Below are 21,683 nucleotides of genomic sequence, written 5' to 3' on the forward strand. Positions count from 1 at the left end.
CTATTTGTCCATCGCTGGCCCGTCTTATCCTCTGTCTGGTTCTCCTAGTGACATGCTTCCACCGTCCACTTTCCTCACCCAGCAGTCCCTCCTCAGAGTCCTTAGGTCCTGCTTCTATCTGCTCGCCTGAGCTTGTCCCCTGTGCCTCATCATGTCTGTGTTCCATCATCTGCTCAAATCCCCTTCTAAACTCAGCCAGAGTTTCCACTTGCATCTCCAGTCCCCTTACCTTTTCCTCCAGCAGCTCTATCAGACGACACTTCATGCAGATGAAACTCCTTTCAGGTGCTCCCTCTAGGACCATGTACATGCCGCAGCTGCCGCACCCAGTCATCCTCAGTGTGTCTGCACCTGCTACCTCTGCCTCCATCGTAGCGCTGCAACTCTGTGCCTGGCAATCCACAGCTCACACCGCACCGCAGGCCACCGACCAGCGCAGGGCTGCCTCTTCCCTGGTCTGCCTTCCCGGTTCCTCTGCCTTGGTCTCCCCTGCAACCTCCCCCTGGAAACTCCCCTGTTAGCCGCTCTGTTCGCCGCCTCCTGTGCCGCTGCCTGAGTGCCTGGCTCCTTATATAGGACCCCTAATCAGGTAAGCCCCGCCCCCAACTCAGGGCTCAGCCTCGCTCTCAGCACACAGCCCCTAGCAGCCTGCACACACACACACTCACACACAAACACCACAAACTACAAAAACCACAAAAACCTGCTCCTCCAACAGCACTCCCACTGAAACTCCCCTGTTAGCCGCTCTGTTCGCCGCCTCCTGTGCCGCTGCCTGAGTGCCTGGCTCCTTATATAGGACCCCTAATCAGGTAAGCCCCGCCCCCAACTCAGGGCTCAGCCTCGCTCTCAGCACACAGCCCCTAGCAGCCTGCACACACACTCACTCACACACAAACACCACAAACTACAAAAACCACAAAAACCTGCTCCTCCAACAGCACTCCCACTGAAACTCCCCTGTTAGCCGCTCTGTTCGCCGCCTCCTGTGCCGCTGCCTGAGTGCCTGGCTCCTTATATAGGACCCCTAATCAGGTAAGCCCCGCCCCCAACTCAGGGCTCAGCCTCGCTCTCAGCACACAGCCCCTAGCAGCCTGCACACACACTCACTCACACACAACCACCACAAACTACAAAAACCACAAAAACCTGCTCCTCCAACAGCACTCCCACTGAAACTCCCCTGTTAGCCGCTCTGTTCGCCGCCTCCTGTGCCGCTGCCTGAGTGCCTGGCTCCTTATATAGGACCCCTAATCAGGTAAGCCCCGCCCCCAACTCAGGGCTCAGCCTCGCTCTCAGCACACAGCCCCTAGCAGCCTGCACACACACTCACTCACACACAACCACCACAAACTACAAAAACCACAAAAACCTGCTCCTCCAACAGCACTCCCACTGAAACTCCCCTGTTAGCCGCTCTGTTCGCCGCCTCCTGTGCCGCTGCCTGAGTGCCTGGCTCCTTATATAGGACCCCTAATCAGGTAAGCCCCGCCCCCAACTCAGGGCTCAGCCTCGCTCTCAGCACACAGCCCCTAGCAGCCTGCACACACACTCACTCACACACAAACACCACAAACTACAAAAACCACAAAAACCTGCTCCTCCAACAGCACTCCCACTGAAACTCCCCTGTTAGCCGCTCTGTTCGCCGCCTCCTGTGCCGCTGCCTGAGTGCCTCTACTTGTGCTACATTGATGACATCTTCATCATCTGGACTAATGGAAAAGAAGCCCTTGAGGAATTGCACCGTGATTTTAACAATTTCCATCCCACCATCAACCTCAGCCTAGACCAATCCACACAAGCGGTCCATTTCCTAGACACTACTGTGCTAATAAGCGATGGTCACATAAACACCACCCTATACTGGAAACCTACCGACCACTATACTTACCTACATGCCTCCAGCTTCCATCCAGGACACACCACACGATCCATTGTCTACAGCCAAGCTCCAAGATACAACCGTATTTGCTCCAATCCCTCAGACAGAGAGAAATACCAACAAGATCTCTATCAAGCGTTCTTAAAACTACAATACCCACCTGCTGAAGTGAAAAAACAGATTGACAGAGCCAGAAGAGTGCCCAGAAGCCACCTACTACAGGACAGGCCCAGCAAAGAAAATAACAGAACGCCGCTAGCCATCACCTACAGCCCCTAACTGAAACCTCTCCAGCACATCATCAAAGATCTACAACCTATCCTGAAAGATGATCCCTCACTCTCACAGATCTTGGGAGACCGGCCAGTCCTCGCTTATAGACAGCCTCCCAGCCTGAAGCAAATACTCACCAGCAACCGCACACCATACAACATAAACACTAACCCAGGAACCTATCCTTGCAACAAAGCCCAATGCCAGCTCTGTTCACATATCTATTCAAGTGACACCATCATAGGATCTAACCACATCAGCCACGCCATCAGGGGCTCGTTCACCTGCACATCTACCAAAGTGATATATGCCATCATGTGCCAGCAATGCCCCTCTGCCATGTACATTGGCCAAACTGGACAGTCTCTAGGCAAAAGAATAAATGGACACAAATCTGACATCAGGAATCATAACATTCAAAAACCAGTGGGACAACACTTCAACCTCTCTAACCACTCACTGACAGACTTGAAGGTGGCAATTTTGCAACAAAAAAACTTCAAAAACAGACTCCAAAGAGAGACTGCTGAACTGGAATTAATATGCAAATTAGATACAATTAACTCAGGCTTAAACAGAGACTGGGAACGGTTGGGTCATTACACTAATTGAATCTATTTCCCTAGGTTAAGTTCTCCTCACACCTTCTATAGGTCATCTTAATTATCACTTCAAAAGGTTTTTGTTTTTCTCCTGCTGATGATAGCTCATCTCAATTGATTAGACTCTTCCTGTTGGTATGCATACTTCCACCTTTTCATGTTCTCTGTATGTATAAATATCTCCTGTCTGTGTGTTCCATTCTATGCATCCGAAGAAGTGAGCTGTAGCTCAGGAAAGCTCATGCTGAAATAAATTTGTTAGGCTCTAAGGTGCCACAACTACTCCTGTTCTTTGCAGATACAGACTGACAGGGCTGTTACTCTGAAGCCTGGGAGCTGAGAACCAACAGGAGGCCTTGGGAGCTGTAGTTCCTTGGTTAGCTCCCTGCATATAGAGTCAGCCCTGGATCAGGGAAAGAACTACATTTCCCAGCATTCCCTTGGGTGCTATCAACAGGGAAGGGAGGAGAAGGGAGTATGGTAGCTGAAAGCTCATGCTGCAGCTTGCTGTGAATGGAGAGCTCACTGCTAGAGCGGGGTGGCACTGTGAATGGGGAACAAATGTGCCCAAGGAGTAGAAGGCTTTGGTCCATATACCCCCTTCAGAAGACATCCCCAGACTGGCTTAGGGACACTGGTGTGACCTCACCTTGCAGCCCCCAAAGAAGGAATTGGGGGGACTAAATGGACAGTGCCCCTCTCTATCTGAAGCCTAGCAAGGGAGGTATGTGGGTCCCACTAGAATTTAAAATGAAAAGTAAGAGAGGGGAGGCTCTACTGGACCTGGGCAGCTTTAGATACAGTACCAGGCACGCAGGAGGATTTCCACTTCTGAGCCATGGAAGCAGAAATTGACTTTTCCTTTCCAGATTGAGCTAATATTCAGAAAGGGAATCTAGCACCTGCCTTCCAGATTTGAACACCTCAAAATTCAGGAGTGCTCAAGCTCAGTTTGGGCAGCTGGTACTTTATTTCTCCCAAAACAAATGTACTGATCCACTGTAATTTCCTGTAGAAAAAGTAGGATAAAATTGAGCAAGAAATGCTTCCCAGAGGCTTTTAGGACTGGAATTGCTATTTTCAACAGCCATTGCCTTTTTGTTTGTTTAAATGAAAGACAATGATATTGCATTGGCAAATTCCCCATAGAAACAAAGAGTGGAAGAAAGAATAATAAAGGCACCTCAACTTTTCTTCATTTATGGAGGACAGTCTTACAATATGCATCCAAATATCTTCCAATCACACAAGCTGAAAATTGTTTCACTTTACTGCAGCTCTGTAACCATGTTGGAACCAATCCTGTGCTCTGTGCACATCCAAAATTCCTGCTGAATGACCCACTCTGGGAGCAAGTTACCAGTGACCCCGGGCTGGGGCAGAAGGAGGGTGCAGGTGGGGGGAGGAGCCCAGGGCTGGGGCAGCAGGGGGTCCAGGTGAAGGGGGCATAGCCCAGGACTGGGGCAGCAGGGGGTGTGTGGGTGGGGGAGCACTGGTGAGGGGAGATCCCAGAGCTGGGGCAGCTTGGGGTGTGTGTGTGCAAGAGCCCAGGGCTGGCTTGTCAGGGAGTGCGGGTGTGGGGAGGAGAGCCCAGGGCTGGGACAGCAGGGGGGTGAGGGTCAGGGGGTAGAGCCCAGGGGTGGGGCAGCAGGGGGATGGGGGTGGGAGGAGGCCCAGAGCTGTGGAGGCAGGGGGTGTGAGGTGAGCCCAGGGCTCGGGCACCAGGGGGATGGGGGGACAGACAATTTTTTTTTTGCTTGGGGCAGCAAAAAACCTAGAGCCAGTCCTGCCTCCTCATACCGTAAGGTAGGTAGGAGCAGATCATTATTATCCCTACTTGAAAGAGGGAGAAGCTAAGGCTGAGAAAGGAGAATTGACTTGTCTTAGGTCACACAGCCAACCAGTGGCAGAGTTGGGAGTAGGACCCAAGAGCCCTGATGTTCAAACTAACCATCGGATCTTGAATTTCAGACATTGAATGACCTGAATAAAGTGCTTTCAGATGAGCTGCAGATCAACAACAGTGCACAGTAATTATTCAGCAAGTATTTGAGGAGAACTGCAATGTTAGAGAGAATCGTGAACTGCTCAGAGACCATTAATGCAGAGAAGCAGCAATATTCATCAAACATATAAGTGGTTATGACTTATTTACTTGGTCTTCAAAGAGAACAACAAGAACCTGAGTCTCCTCCCTGTCAATAACCCTCAGCTCAGCCAATCAGGGTAGAGACTGAGGATGAGAGGCTGAAAGTTCTCACTAAAGAGCCCAAAGGATAGCCAGGTCACTGGTGGGGATCACTGCCCAAGCACTATTTCAGCCCCACATTTTTGGGTGGACCTCCCATAGTGGGAGCTGCCGAGCACTCCCCCGCCACCCACCCACACACACACCTACACCCACACCCACACACACCCCCGAGGGGACAGTAGAAGCAAGAGAAGAAGAGAAAGGAGGGAGGGAGGGATGGAGGAAAAGGTGAAACAAAACGGACAAACCCTAATGTCCCCAGTGATTCTAAGGGATAAAATCCCAGGTGAAGAATAAAATTCTGCTGCCTTAAGCTCGTGTTTTCCATGCCTAGAATTCATCTGTCACCAGATGGATCAGACTAACAGGTTTCAAACCTCAAGGAGGCTCTTACCTTCCAAACAGGGATGGCTGTTTTCTAGTAAAATCAGGAAAAGGGAAGGAGAAAACTGGAAAGAGGTTCCTCCTGGTGCTCACGTACCTGAACCCAAATACTTTCTCAGTCCTCAAAGAGAGACCTGGAGAAGGAGACTTGCTGAAGCAAAGCCACAGGGGTCTCTGAGGTTTCCCTGGCCCTTCGCCCCTGTCCTGCCTGACTGATGTCAGCATCTTTCTGTGAGGTCACCACTTCCCCACCACCTTTGACCAATAGTCTGAGGTCCTGCAAAAGGCCTTTGTGATGTCACTGCTACATCCCTCCCTTGCTGTGCTAATGTCCTGCCCCTGGCCAGGAACTTTGGAGGTTTGAGCCACTCCCTGTGGATCACCCCACTCAAAGAACGTTCATTCTCGGAAGCAAGGCGGCTAGACAGTAATACATCAGACGCTGCTCCCAGCGCTACACTCAGTTTTTCAGAAATTAGTCAACTTTATGCCCTGAAGAGACCATTAGAGCATCTAATCTGACCCCCTGCATATCACAGGCCTCCTGTATGACACAATAGCTACTTTTGGGGCAAACACATTACACAAAGGCATCTAGTCTTCATTGAATGACATCAGGAGATGGTGAATCCACCACTTTCCTTGGTAGCTTGTTCCTGTGGTGAATCATCCTCCCTGTTGCGAATCATCCTCCCTGTTGCTTATTTGTGCCTTAAGTGTAATATGAATTTGTCTCTTTTCACCTTCCAGCCACTGGGTCTTGTTATGCTTTTCTCTGCTAGATTAAAGAGCCCTTAAATAGCCAATCTTTTCTCTCCATTAAGGCACTTCAATGAAGTCACCTTTCAATCTTCTTTTGATAAGCTTAATAGGTTGAGCTCTTTCAATAGCTCACTAGAAGGCATTTTTCTCCAGCCCTCAGAACATTTGGTGGCTCTTTGCTGCCCCAGCTCCAATTTCACAACATCTTTTTCAAATGAGGACACCGAAACTGGAGGCAATATTTCAGTATCAGTCTCACTGATGCTGTGTCACCTCCTGTGATGTTATTGACATAATCTGTAACTCTATAGATCACCGTTGTGACCACTGTTCTATATTTGCAGCCAATATTGTAGAAAGGTTGTCGTGTAAGGGGTTTATGGAGAGGTTCTGATTGGCTGATTATAATGATGCTATCTCTACATGTGTATCATTTTTGTTGTTGACGTTATGAATATTGGCTCTATGCTGCCCATATTTCAAACTTGTGCTACGCTTCCCGGGAACACCCCAGCCAGACAAGCTGGTGTCAGTTCTGCCTAGCCTGCTTGATGGCTCATTAAGGACCACAAGTTATGCAACTGACCCATTGAGAGAAGGCAAGATATGCAGGGACCTGCCTATGGACAGAACTTTAAGGTTTTTTTCTATGCCACGTGCTGGATAGAGTGTCCTTGGGACAAAGAAAGCAAAGACCACATTGCAAAAGACTATAAAAGGCTGATGCCTCGTCTCCATCTTGTCTTCAATCCTGCTTCATACCTCTGGATGGACTTTGCTACAGACTGAAGCTCCCTACAAAGCACTGAATGACCCATCCCAGCTGTGGATGGACTCCAGAGACTTGATCTGAACATGCAGTTTATTCCATCACTGCTACAAACCTGAACCAAAAACTTTGCCATTACTGGGTGTGAAGGGTTAAAATCCATGTGCAGTTTATATAACAACCTGGTCTATGGATTGTGCCAGCTCTTTTCCAGACCCAAAGTCCAGAATATGGTCAAGGGAGCAGAGGCCTAGCAAATAGTGATCAGCTAAGTGAAAGCTGGGGTAAACGGAAAGCCTTGCTTGCTAAGATAGGCCTGGTCAGCAAATTGCCAGGAGTTGGAGCTAAGAACTAAGTAATGTCTTATGCAAAGTTGCAGATTGAACAAAGAATCCCTGTTCCTATTGTGTTTGATTATTCTGTAGGGAGATGTTCTTCCCACACATCCAACCTTGAATTTATGAAAAGTTGGCATGTCAGTGTAAAATATGGCATCCTTCCACCTCCCTTCCAAGGGACCAATGCCTTGCCTTTAGACAGACAGAAAACAATCTTTATTGCCATATACTTTCACTGTTTCTTTGCTTTAACACCTACGAATGTACCTGTTGGACCATGAAAAAGAGTTGCTCCATTTCTATGGACCTCAAATCAGAATTCAACATAGATATTTTATACTAATAACATTTTATCAAAGTATTCAGTAAATGTTAACCTGCTAACTTGAGACTATAGGCGGAGACATTATGTAACCTGCTAGCCACTGGCTAACGTGCTATCTTGTCTTGCTGCAAAACCTATCTCGGGGTGTGGAACTGCCTACCCTGTCACTTTCCCCCACCCATGAAAAACCTATGTATTCTATTGTAATCAATTGATTGACAGTGTCTCTGAGCCTAATAAGGAAGGTGACTCTCCTTTTATTGACCTCTACACGGTGTAGATTTATCTCCTTCACAGACAGCTGCTGAATAAAGAGGAGATTCAGCATCCAGCACACAGTGGTGCCTGGCTGAATGTGCCTCCTCTCCCCACAGCTTGGTGATCTTTTGAGGAAATGGAGAAGACTGCCTTTGCCTAGCTGTACATTGCTTGCAAAAGAAACAGGTCTTTTTGGTGACAAGTGTTGAAAGGAGTCACTAGGCAAATGTGGAGACAAGAAAAAGATCTCCTAATTGAACTTGCATCTGTGGATGCTGAAGCCACAACACAGAGTGCTAAACGCTATATGATCACGGCTGGAGTCAGAAGAGTCTCTACCAAAGCCTTTTTTCACCAGCAAGGGCCTCTCTGTGCACAGAACTCCTGGTAGCTTGATGGCTGCAGGCAGTGGAGAACTCTATTTTGGCATCTCTTTGTCTCTTTTGTGGTGAACATCTGCAGTAACTGTTAAAAGGCCTCTGGATAGTGGTCTTTGGGAAGAGCTGATTGAAGACCCTTCCTAGTAATCAGGAAATCTTGGCTTGGCCTGACAGTTCTTCCTTGCTGAACCTAATGTGTCTTTTGGCTCCTTTTTCGTATCTCTTCATAAGAAAGAAAAGACCTGTCATCAGAATCCTTCTAAGTGGTGGTTCAAGACAGAGAGAGCCTTCCTTGCAGCTGAGTCTTGGTGCCAGGGGGCATGTCTCGCCACTGCAGTGCCTCCTGTTGGCCGTCCTGCCAATTAGGTCTGCTCCACCAGTGCACCTTCATCCAGTGGCATCTGGCTGCCATCTGTTCTATCATTAGGACCCATGTCACTCTCAGGACTTCAATGTCCTCTTATGGACAGAGCCCTCTGGCTGTGCCCCACTCAGTTCTCTCCCCACTTCCAGGGGGCAGCTGTCCTTCACCCAGACACTTGCCTCAGTGGCCAGCTGCAGTCCAGGGTGTAGCCACCTGTGTCAGTGGCGACTGAGGCAAAAGGGGTGCACCTCCAACCCCCACCATCTGTTTCCCTGGACCACTTCCCCACAGACCTAGCACCTTCCTCCACCTTTGTATAAGGGCCTCAGTCTGGCAGTAATCAGCCAGGAGGTCACTCATGCTCCCCTTACCCACCCAGCACTACTCTGATCATGGTACCCCTCCTTCTCCTTCTCCTTCTCCTTCCTTCAGGCAGCAAATCCTCCCTCCTCAAACTCCAAGGAGTGACTAACTTGCTGTGCTGAGCAGCCCTTTATATATGGGCTACTCCAGCAAGCCTTCTCCTGATTGGCTCTCCCAATAAGCCCTTTCCTGACTGGCTGGGTTCTGCACCGCCTCTGCAAGGCTGCCTTAATTTTTTTCCTGATTGTTTGGGGCAGTCACCCCACCACACTTGGAAAGTGGCAAATGAGAAGTCTAGAGCTGAAGGAAAGGTTACCATGACTCAGAAGTGAGCCAAGATTGCTGTGACTGAAACACAGATCACTAACCAGTATATGATCACAGTGGCTGGTGGGAGAAGCACATGTTAGAAGCCCTCTGTCAACTCAGCTGTGGCTTTCTGTGCACAGAGAGCCAGACACCTCAAAGTCTACAAGGCTTGAGGGAAATGGGGAAGGTCTGTACTTTGGAATTTGCAGGTGTTGTCCTGCACCATCAAATGGAACAGTTGTAAACACTTTCTTGAGGCAGGCACTATGGCTTAGCTGGCTAAAGCCCCTGTCTAGTAAACAGGAGATCCTGGGTTCAAGTCCCAGTGGTTCCTTGTTGTATGACTTTTGTCTCCTCTGCTCACATTTTCCTGTGTTTTTCTAGGAAACAGAAGAGACCTCCCTTGGTATCCAAGTAACTGCTTGCTAAGGAAAAGGCTTCTTGGGAGAGAAGCATTGGAAAGAATCAAATCACAAGCCTGGAGTTGATGAAAAGGCTGCTGTGACTGGCATTAGCCTGGCGATTGCTTCAACTGCAATTGCTGCAACACGAGAGCCTGTGCCACACGTCCTTGGGGTTCGCTGGGGATGTCCACACACAGAGGCCATGTCACCTTCCTTTTGATTGTCACTGATGAGAAATGGAGCTGCTGAGAGAAAAGTCCCAGAGAGTGGCACCGTGGCTAAGCTGGCCAAGGCACCTGCCAGGTAAAGTGGAGGTTAGAGATGTAGCACCCAGTGGTGCCTTGCCAAATGTGTCTGCTCTTCCCACCTTTTGGTCAATCTTTCGAGGAAGCAGAGAGAACTGCCTTTGCCTTGCAGTGCAGATGCTTCCAAAAGAAACTGGTCGTTTTTTTCTGACAAGTGTCAGAAGGAGGCACCTAAGAAACGTGGGGACAAGGAAAAGGTCATCGTAACTCAACTTGCATCCATGGCTCTTGAGGCCACAACACAGAGCATTGAGCACTGTAGGACCACAGCTGGTGACAGAAGGGGCTTTTCAAAGGCATTTTCCACTAGCAGGGTCCTCTCTGTGTGCAGAATTCCTTATCGTTTGATGTCCGCAGGTCCTGGAGATCACCATTTGGCATCTCTCTCTCTGTCTCAGTGAACATCCACTGTGGTAGTTGAAAATCTGTGATGAGATCTACAGGATGAAACCTGAACAGAGGGACCCCTGAGCCCTGTGTCCCACCGCCTGGGTTCCCTCTCACACTGTGATGCTGTGACAGGCTGCAAACCTCTGGCACATATTTCACTTACACAGACATCCACAGGTCGGGGCACATCCAACTGAGTTACATGAATGCTTCTCCCAGCCACTCATAAAACTAATGATAGAGAGCCTCCGCCAATTCCCCCCAGCTCTGCAGCCTTGCACCCCTGGATTATACTGCAGGAAGGGCGAACCACAGCGGCTGCCTCCCCCACATGCGGGAAAACGGCTTGACCTGCTAGCCCTGCGGACTAAGTCTCCAGGCCTCCAGCTTGCCCCATTCGACCCAACGGCTTGATCTTGTGGCCAGAATTATTTGCAGTTGTGATTTCCCCCAGCAGTACCGCATAGTGGTCCATGGTCAGCTCCAGCACAGGCCCCACAGGAAGGCTTAATTCTTGAGCTGCAGCACATGCTGGACAGGCTTAAGACCGGGCTCCCCATGGCAGGAGAGAAGAAGACTCGGACCCTGGTGAGGCAGGCTGGGGCTTCCTGGATCCCATTTGCACACAGCCAGCCCTCTGCTCCCACTTCCAAGTCATCAGTGGCGCCCCCAGGCCGGCCAGAATGAAGCAGCAGTTTTCACTGCACCAAGTCCACTTATGGCTTACAGGCAACTGCCAGACCCCCCGCAGCCCACAATCTCAGCCAGAAAGGAGCCCACTCAGCCTCACTATTGCTTCTTTTCCTTCCCCCTAAAACTCCACTTCTCCTGACCTACAAGTAGCCATCTCTGGGATGCCAAGAGGCAGGTAAAGGGTTCTATCTCCCAGAAGTGAACCACACCTCCATAGGTTCGGCCCTCAGAAGGGCAGGTGGGGGTTTCCTGGATCCCAGTTGCTCACAGCCAGCCCAGCCCCCACCTCTAAAGCCATCAGTCTATAGGCCAACCTCCAAGGGGAGAGGAGGCCAAGCCACAAACCTCCAAAAGGTGACACACCTAAGTGCTCTAGGTTCTCCAGACTGACACCAAGGTGTTTTCTCCATTTACATCAGCACCCTCTGTCATGCAGGGGTTGGAGTTATCTCAGGGACAGGTCAATAGCAGAAGGAGGAGCGCCTTCCTGGACAGCAAGGGGATCTGAGAAAAGGAAGCCAGCCTGTTTCTGAACCAGGGATCTTTTGTGTATTGGGCACATGTGATAACCACTACGCTACAGAAACTCTGTCTGCTTAGCTTGTGCTCACCCTGGCACACACTGATGGGGAAACGTAGAGCGTGTGGTGGCAGCCCTCCAATAGCTCAGCTGGCAGAGCAGAGGACTGGAGCTGGTGCTCAGGAAGTCATCCTGACGTCACCCTTCTGAACCTTGCTTGAAGGAAAGCTTCTTTTTCTTCCCCTTGCTGAGGAAGAACAAGCGAAGAATGAAAGGGCAGGTCGGCAGCTCAGTGCAGAAGCCCATGCTGTCTTTTCTTGCTGCATAGCCTGAAATGAGGGGTTTGTGGCAGTTAAAGGAACTGCTGCACTGTCAGAAAACAGCCCAGCCCTGCACAAAGGGAGAAAGAAGAGCCTGCCAGAGCTTGGCATTGAACCACAGACCTTTAGCTTAGCACTCACCCAATTGAACTACTTCAACAGCTGCTAGGTTTCTTTTTAGCCTGTTGCTTTTCTGTCTGGGATGCTTTTGTCAGTGGCCCATTCAGACAAAATTCACATTTCCTTCCTTAGCTGGCTAAAGCCCTTCTTTCCTAAACCAGGCAATCCTGGGTTCGACTCCCAGTGGTGCCTTGGGGAGTGGCTTTTGGGGCACCTGGCATTGGCTACTGTCAGAAGACAAGATTCAGAGCTAGATGGACCTTTGGTCGAACCCAGTATGGTTTTTCTTATGTTTTAAATTACATTCACAGGCACTGATAATAGAGTTCCTGAAAGTTTAGATGTTAAGAGCTGATAGGTCAATGGTCCAGTCCCCTCAAGGATGACCCCCACCCTCTGGGGCAGGGGCAGGGGCAGGTCTGAGCTCTCACACCAAATGCCCATTGTGGCTCCCAAAATCTGTGAGCGGCTCATTTAGTTTACACCCAGGGTTGAGACCTACTTTGTTCCCAGTGTCTGAGAATGAAAATCCTAAACCACCCTTTGAAATAACAAATGCAGCAGGATGTGCTATTGTCCCTACCCCAATGCAGACAGACCAATGGAGAAATACCATTAAGTCCAGAGTAATACATCACTGCAGTTTTACCATTTCCACTTGCTAAACTCCCTCCCAACCTTCTGGGCTCCTAGAGCAGGGTACTGAGTCTGAGCCCAGACATGTGCACTGCAACTTTACTCCAGACCTAGCTGCATGATCCTGATTAATGTGACATAGACCAACTATGGGTGTTTCATTGCGCTGGAGACGTAGCCTAACGTTATGTCTACACTGTGATTAAAACACCCAGGGCACCTGTCTCAAAGCCCAGGTCAGCTGACTCAGGCTTATGGGACTTGGGCTGTGCAAGACTATAAAATTACAGTGCAGATATAGGCACTTGAGCCCAACCTCTGAGACCCCTCAGAGGGGTGAGGGTTTCTGAACCCAGGCTTCAGTCTGAACACAAATATCTGCACCACAGTTTTTAGCCTCTCAGCTTTAGCTCCATGAGCCCAAGTCAGATGACCCAGGCCAACCATGCTGCCATATTTATCCCAGGAGGGATGGACTCTAAGGGTACGTCTCCATTGCAATGGAAGCCCAGGTGTGGCACGCTGTGCTCAAAGCAGCACCCTGGTAGCCCCATATTCACCACTCTCATATAATGGTAACATGGTTTGTACAAAGTCTGCCTTGTGAGGTATCATTTCAAAAGTCTTGATCTGTTGAACATTAATATCTTGTTGGATTGTGTGTGCTCGCATTGGTTGGGAAGTTATGAAGTTTTGCTCTGTGTGCATTACTGAAATACGTTATGAGGTTGGGAAATGCCCCCCACCAGCCTTTCAGATGTGACAATGGAGGAGCCAGACTCGCTGCTGGCCCATTGAAGGTATCCACACTCCCAAGGACTATCCCAGGAACTGTGTACAATGCAGACTTCTCCGAGATAGCCCAGCAACAATGGACACTGCTTGACTCACGTCGTTGCAAAGGTATTTCCTAGCAAGCTGGAAGAAACTATGAAAAGGGGGGTAGAGACATTATGAATTGGCCTCTCTCCCCCACAACTCAATAGCTGTAAACACATCTGGAGGACAAACACTGAACTGAGATAAATCAGAAGAGAATAATAATAATACATTCAAATAAAAGTCCCCAAACAGACTAGTATTGGTTTTTCAGCAGAAAATTTTCAGTCTGGGGAATTTTGTTTTCTCAGTCAGACCTTGCCAAGGGAAGCAGAGAGAAAATGTTTGAGTTGCCTCCTTCAGAACAGTTTGGCCTAGACAGTAGCTCTGGTTCACGGTTGTGGCCTTGCTAAGGATGGGGGTCTTTTAATTATTTGGGCAGGTCCCAGGGTGTTTGGGGGAGATGATGAGGATGTTACCTTTTGAGATAAAGACTAAGAAATACAGGACTAGAGAAATTTTTTTTTAGAAATCTGGGATTTAGACGTTTAATTTAAAGCAAGGGGGGTGGTCTGAGTTTCTGAGAAGGTTTTTGTTTGCAAGAAGCAACATTGTTGGGTCTGTTATTGTACCAAAGGGGGAGATGGTTATCTATAAAGGAGGGGTGAAAACTAAATGCATGTGATGAGGATTAATTTTGAACCCATGCGTGCAGAGGATAATGGATTCAGCAGTCCATCATCTTAACCACTTGGCCACCTCATCTGAACTGTTAAAAAAGGGACAAGAGGAGAAATCTAAGGCCAGCAGTGATAGGGACAATATGGAGTTTTTAAATACTAAGCTGAAGCAGGGGCTGAATATGCTTCCAACTCACATCTAGTGAGGAGCTGGGAGAAAGATTTCAGGAACAGACTGTGTTTGCATAGACACACCTGCTCTGCCTAAGTATGCAGCATGATGGGGCCGCTTCCCCAAAATGACCAGTTTTGGCTGGTGTTGGGTTACAAATCACTTTAGGATTGAGTGGAATGAAATGTTATTATCCTTCCTGTATGAGTGAAGGGCAGCAGAACATACCTAGTTGGTCCTGATGGAGGGGTAGGTGGGTGAGGAATAGCTTTTATTGAACTGCATAGAAGTGATTGAGGACATCATCCTAAACCAGCGGTCCCCAAACTTTTCACACTGTGCCCTCTTAACCATGGCTGTGGCCCCTTGGAAGCCGCGGTCGAGAACCAGGGCTGGGAGTGGGACTGTGGCTTGCTGGTGAGAGGGGTGCAGACACAGGTAAGGGGGTTGCAGCTGGGCTAGGGGCTCAGGCTGAGGGTAGGGTAGGCAAAGTGCTTGGACAGAGTGGGGCTGAGTGGTGCTCCCTCCATGGGGGCTGGCTCAACCTTGAGGTGCCTCCATGAACATTCCTCTGTGCCCCCCTAGGAGGCATGCCCCACATTTTGGGAATCACTGCCCTAAACTGACCCCTAGTCACCAAGCAGGGGCTAGTGATGCCAAAGCCCAGGGACAGGGAGCTTTGCCAGAGTGGCGCCTGCAGGTCACGTGCTGGGGGGCTGACACAGGCTCAGTGCTCTGGAACAGCTCTGAGCCAAACCCAGGCAGAGTCCTCATCAGTGTGACACTGCCCAGGGGACTCTGTCACTGGGGGAAATCTCCTTGTCTTCAGCACGACCTGGGACTGACCTTGGACCTTTCAGCACCCGTTCCATGCCAGGAACTTCCTGTAGTGAGTCACCTTAGCAGGACACCTGGGAAAGCCTTACACGCCCCCCCCAAAGGAGTCATGCACCCTCAACTTCCACAATCCCCAGTGACTCTCAGCCAGCGTTGTAAAACAGAAGGTTTATTAGTGGTCTGGAATACAGCCTGGGAAAGTTCTTTGTTAGCACAGGAAGTAGGAAGATTCAGCAAAGTCCATCTCCATGGGACCCAAAACTCAGAGCCTGGGCTCTCCCCTTGAGTCCCAAAACCAGCAGACTCCTTGCTTCCAACAGCCCAACTCAGCCAGGTCCTTTTGTCCCTCTTCTGTCCTTTGTTCTGTTTCCCTGGCAACCTGGTCACCTGGCCTCCACCTCTTTCTTTGTTCTCTGAAGGACGTAAATCACACCGTGTAGAGATCAAGCAGAGGAGTTTATTGCACACAGCGCTGGCAGAGTGTCACCTTGCTTATTAAGCTCAGAGGCACTGTCAATTAATTGATTACTGCAGAATATGTAGATTTTCCATGGGTGGGGGACAGTGACGGGGTAGGCAGTTCCGCACCCCTGCTTAGGTTTTGCAGCAAGACAAAATAAGCATATTAGCCAATGGTTAGCAGGTTACATAATGTCTCCGCCCATGGTCTCAAGTTAGCACATTAACATTTAATGAATACTTTGATAAAATGTTATTAGTATAAAATATCTCTATTGAATTCTGATTTGGGGTCCATAGGAATGGAGCAACTCCTTTGATTGTCCAGCAGGTATATTCCTAGGGGTTAAAGCAAAGAAACAGTGAAAGTATATGGCAATAAAGATTGCTTTTTGTGTGTCTTAAGGCAGGCATTAGTTCCTGGGAAGGGAGGTGGAAGAATCCCATGTCTTATACTGACATGTGCCAACTTCTTATAAACTCAAAGTTGGATCTGTGGGAAGAACGTTTCCCTACAGAGGAGACTAACACAATAGGAAAAGGGATTCTTTGTTCAATCTGCAACTCTGAATAAGACACTATTCGTTAGTTCTTAGCGCCAACACCTGGCAACTTGCTGACCAGGCCTATCTTAGGAAGCAAGGCTTTCCGTTTACCCCAGCTTTCTCTTAGCTGATCCCTATTTGCTAGGCCTCTGGTCGCTTGACCATAATCTGGACTTTGTGTGTGGAAAAGAGCTGGCACAATCCATAGACCAGATTGTTATATAAAATGCACATGGATTTGAACCTTTCACACCCAGGAATGGCAAAGTTCTTGGTTCAGGCTTTTAGCAGTGATGGAATAAACTGCAGGTTCAAATCAAGTCTCTGGATTGAGATGGGTCATACAGTCCTTTGTAGAGAGCTTCAGTCTGTAGTAAAGTCCCTCCAGAGGTATGAAGCAGGATTGAAAACAAGATGGAGGCGAGGCCTCAGCATTTTATACTCTCTTGCCATGTGGATTGGTGTGTGAGCTCAGCCTTGCATTCCATCCCTGATGTTTCATGGACTGACAACAGCAGCACAAAGAAAGAGCCGAGCCAATATCTCCCTAGCAGGGATGCAGGTGACCACGTCCCCTCTGTCTGACCATTGCCATTGCAGGAGAGAAGGGTTCACTGGAATCAAATGCCCTGGCTCAGACAAGAGACATGGGGAGGTTTTGCTGTTCATGGATCTGTGCAAATGAAATTGTGTCTCTGTGTGAAATTGTGGAGGGAAATGAAACGTGCACATGGTGGCCCAGGGCCTTAAGGTATGTGGGCGATGGATTCTGGCTGAGAAATGATTTAACAGGAATTTGTATCAATGTATTGCCCTGATTAAAAGCTATGGCTGTAAGGCAGCCACTGTTGTTAGCACTTCAACCTGCATGGAGACACCCGAGTGCAGTGGTGAGCTGGAGCCGGTTCTCACAGGTTCCCAAAAACCGGTTGCTAAAATTAGACCTCTGTGGAGAACGAGTTGTTAAAGGGCCAGGAGGTGGACAAAGAACTCCAGTCCAAGGGCCAAACCATCCTGTTGCTCCCAGGATTCCCAGCTGGGGAGGCTGAGGCTTCCCGGGCCCCTCCTCCGCTTCCCCCCAGCTGCAGCATGGCCAGCTGCCAGCACCAGCTGGGCAGTTCAGCTGAGCTCGAGAGTCGTCCTGCTGCCACTTTTTGAGAGGCCCGGCAAGGTGTGTGTGGGGTCTTGCTGCACGCTCCACGGCTGGTTAGAGGGGAGGGGAGGGGGCAAGTGGGGCAATTGGCCCAGGCCCTGCAGGGGCCCCTGGCCCCACGAGGATGTCTCTCCCGGGCCCTCTCCTGCTTCCCCCACCCAGAAGAGCTGCAGCATGGCCAGCAACTGGACAGCTCAGCTGACCTCTAGGCTGCCGGCAAGGTAAGGGGGCTGCAAGCTCCGGGGCCATGGGGGTGGGGTGGGCAAGTGGGGCAATTTTCCCTGGGCCCCTGGCCCCACGAGGATGTCTCCCCACAGACTCCCCACCCCCTCACAGAGCTGCAGCATGACCAGCAGCTGGGCAGCTCAGCTGAGCTTCTGAGTTGTCCTGCTGCTTTGAGCTGCTGGCAAGGTAAGGGGGGAAGGGGCTGCAAGATCTAGGGTTGCCGGGAGGCAAGTGGGGCAATTTGCCCCAGGCCCTGCAGGGGCTCCCGGCCCCATGGGTATGTCTCTCCTCCCCCAACCCCTCCTCCACTCCCCCCCCTTAAATCAGAACTTTTTATAGGGAACCGGTTGTTAAGATTTTGGCAGCTAATCACTGCCTGAGTGGGTGTCAAGTCCATTGCCTTAACCAGGGGTAGTCAATTATTTTATCAAGATCCAAATTTCTTGGTCAAGGTCTAGTCAATGTCTAGATGCCAGAGAAAATAATACACTGATGATAATAAGAAGAATATAGAAAGATTTTGCAGTCACTATGGGCATAACTATGATGATTGTTTTGTGTTTCACTCTTTATATTCGACACCACCACTGCCTTTCCCTTTAGTCTTGTAGTTTACCAAGTGTAAAACTAAACATCTCTTCAGATACAAGGGAGTGTTGGTGTTCATTCCTGTTAGCTACACAGGAGCTTGATGTAGCTGCTTTCAATCCTCCGGCTCTGCCAGGATAAGTAACATTTCAGGGTGTCACTGAACTGAAGGAGGGAGATCATTTTTTGACAGATGACGCCTCCTCTTAAACGTGTTTGTCTGGCTGGCAGCCCTGGTTCCCAGGTCTCTCCTGAGGGAAAAAAGTTTCTCTGCAAAATACTGAAACTTTTAACAGAGAGGAGGGAAAGGCGATGGCCACATGATCGGGCCAGTGTGTATGACAACATGGTCTTTTCTGTGGGATGACTCTGAACATTGACTGATCTCCACTCCTTTGGATTTGAAGAGATGTTTAGTTGTGCACTTAGGAACCTATAAGGGTGAAGCAATTTTATGGATGGTGACACTATGATTGAAGGGTTTTTTAATGTTGTAGAAATTGTTAAAAACACTTAGCTTAAACTGGAACTGCCTGTTGTTAAAGACTGGTTTCCCCACGTCAGTTCCAAAAGCTCTTCTAGAAACACCCTGGGTTCTCTCCTGCCTCGGTGGGAACTAGAGGGAATCGTCCCCTGCTGCTCTTGGCTCCAGGCTGATTTTTCTGGGGAGGGGATGTGGAATTGATTTGTTCGCTGTTGAGAAGGGAGCTGGGCCAGTTCTCAGGGAACCAGAACTCTCAGCATCTTCCCAGCCCAACCCAGGCTGCTGCCCTGTCCCAGCCTGTTCCCCTGGGGCCCCTGCATGTTTGACTTTAAAGCGGGCCAGGAGCAGCAGCTGAGGCAGAGGACAGCCTGGGCCGGGCAGATCAAAGGAGTTTAACAAGCAAAAAAGGTAAAATGGCAGTGGAGTATTACCTTGGACACGACGGCATGTCTCCATTGGTCTGTCTGTTTTGGGGTAGGGACAATAACACATCCTGCTGCATTCGTTATTTCAAAAGGCAATTTAGGATTTTCATTGTCACACACGATGCACAAAGCAGGACTCAACCTTGGGCGTAAACTAAACAAGCTGCTCACAGATTCTGGCAGCCGCAATGAGCATTTGGGTGAGAGCTCAGACCTGCCCCTGTCCCAGAGGGAGAGTGTCATCTGTGTGGGGACTGGACCACTGACCTACCTGCTCCTAATTCCCAAACTTTCAGTAACTCTATTATCAGTGCCTGTGAGTGTTATTTAAACCATAAGAAAAACCACACTGGGCTAGACCAAAGGCCCATCTAGCTCTGAATCCTGTCTTCTAACAGTAGCCAAAAACAGGTGCCCCAACAACCAGTCAACAAGGCACCACTGGGAGTTGAACCCAGGATCTCCTGTTTACAAAACATAAGCTTTAGCCAGCTAAGCCATTGTGCCTGTGGGTGGCTAAAATCCACTGTCTGCCCACACCTGACTCCCTGCCATCGCCACCGGGGCCTGACAAGTTTTGTTTGTGTTTGGATTCTGCAAAGCAGAGGAGCAGGTGACGTTGTTCTTACAAGTTGTGTGTGAGTGAATCTTTGGCCAGGTCTGCACTACAAAGTTGTTTCAGCAGAATTATATTGCTCAGGTGTGTAAAAAACACACAAGGCTACCTCGGTCGGCAGCTTGTGGCTGGTGTACAGACTGCAATGCCACATCTGGTGACAAAACTGCCCTGTTTTGCTGACAAAATAAAACAACTTCGATGAGAGGTCTAGAGCTTTTTGCAGCAAACTTAAAGTGACAGAGTAGACGCTGCTGTTCATTATATCACCATAACTGGACTCCTCCAGTATCCCACAATGCTCGCCGTGAACTCGCCTGCCCTGCATTCCTGCTACAGAGCCAGGGGCCCCTCCCCTTTCATTGCTCTGGGAAGTTCTGACAGCTGAGCCTGCTGCTCTGCTCTGGCAGCCAGGAGCAAATCACTGCCGTGGAATGCTGCTCTCTCCCGCACCGCGAACACAGAGCAGGCGGCGGGAGCTTCCTTACAGTGTGGGGGAGCCACTGGCATCCGAACTGTGACACGCCCAGGACACCCTTTCGCTTGAGGAGGCTCTTACCTTCCAAACAGGGACGGCTGTTTTCTAGTAAAATCAGGAAAAGGGAAGGAGAAAGCTCGAAAGAGGTTCCTCCTGGCGCTCACATACGTGAACCCAAATACTCTCTCAGTCCTCAAAGAGAGACCTCGAGAAGGAGACTTGCTGAAGCAAAGCCACAGGGGTCTCTGAGGTTTCCCTGGCCCCTCGCTCCTGTGCTGCCTGGCTGATGTCAGCATCTCTCTGTGAGGTCACCACCTCCCCACCACCTTTGACCAATAGTCAGAGGCCCTGCAAAAGGCCTTTGTGATGTCACTGCCACACCCCTCCCTTGCTGTGCTAATGTCCTTCTCCTGGCCAGGCCCTTTGGAGGTTTGAGCTACTCCCTGTGGATCACCCCACTCAAAGAGCGTTCGTTCTATGCAGCAAGCCGGCTAGACAGTAAAACATCAGATGCTGCTCCCAATGCTACACTCAGTTTTTCAGAAATTAGTCGACTTAATGGCCAGAAGAGACCATTAGAGCATCTAATCTGACCCCTGCATATCACAGGCCTCCTGTATGACACAATAGCTACTTTTGGGGCAAACACATTCCAGAAAGGCATCTAGTCTTCATGAAATGACATCAAGAGATGGCAAATCCACCACTTTCCTTGGTAGCTCTTTCCTGTGGTGAAACACCCTCGCTGTTGAATTTTTGTGCCTTATTTGTAATATGAATTTGTCTCTTTTCACCTTCCAGCCACTGTGTCTTGTTATGCCTTTCTCTGCTAGATTCAAGTGCCCTTTAATGCCCAATATTTTCTCTCCATTAAGGTCCTTCAACACATCACTGAAGTCACCTTTCAGTCTTCTTCTGATAAGCTAAACAGGTCGAGCTCTTTCAGCAACTCACTAGAAGGCATTTTTCTCCAGCCCTCAGAACATTTGATGGCTCTTTGCTGCCCCAGCTCCAATTTCATAACATCTTTTTCAAATGAGGACACCAAAACTGGAGGCAGTATTCCAGTATCAGTCTCACTGATGCCGTGTCACCTCCTGTGACGTTATTGACATAATCTGTAACTGTATAGATCACCGTTGCGACCACTGTAATATATTTGCAGCCAATATTGTAGAAAGGCTGTCGTTTAAGGGGTCTGTGGAGAGGTTATGATTGGTTGATTATAATTATGCTATCTCTAGATGTGTATCATTTTTTGTAGTAGACGTTATTAATATTGGCTGTATGCTGCTCATATTTCAAACTTGTGCTCTGCTTACAGGGAACACCCCAGACAAGTTGGTGTCAGTTCTGCATAGCCTGCTTGATGGCCCATTAAGGATCATCAGCTATACAATCGACCCATTGAGAGAAGGCAGATACGCCTTGTGACTCAGCAAGGTATGCAGGGACCTGCCTATGGACAGAAATCTAAGGTTTTTCTATGTCACATGCTGGATAAAGTGTCCTTGGGACAAAGAAAGCAAAGACCACATGGCAAAAGACTAT

General features: G+C 49.2%; 1 non-coding gene across 1 annotated transcript; it reads left to right on the forward strand.

The window, feature by feature from the left end:
• The first annotated feature begins 9,523 nt into the window (after positions 1 to 9,523).
• Positions 9,524 to 9,597, forward strand: TRNAT-AGU (transfer RNA threonine (anticodon AGU)). Its single transcript has one exon. It is a non-coding gene; the product is annotated as a tRNA-Thr (tRNA).
• Positions 9,598 to 21,683: the final 12,086 nt, after the last annotated feature.

This window comes from Gopherus flavomarginatus, assembly GCF_025201925.1.
Source record: "Gopherus flavomarginatus isolate rGopFla2 chromosome 13 unlocalized genomic scaffold, rGopFla2.mat.asm SUPER_13_unloc_1, whole genome shotgun sequence".
In the NCBI taxonomy this organism is placed as follows: Eukaryota; Metazoa; Chordata; order Testudines; family Testudinidae; genus Gopherus; species Gopherus flavomarginatus.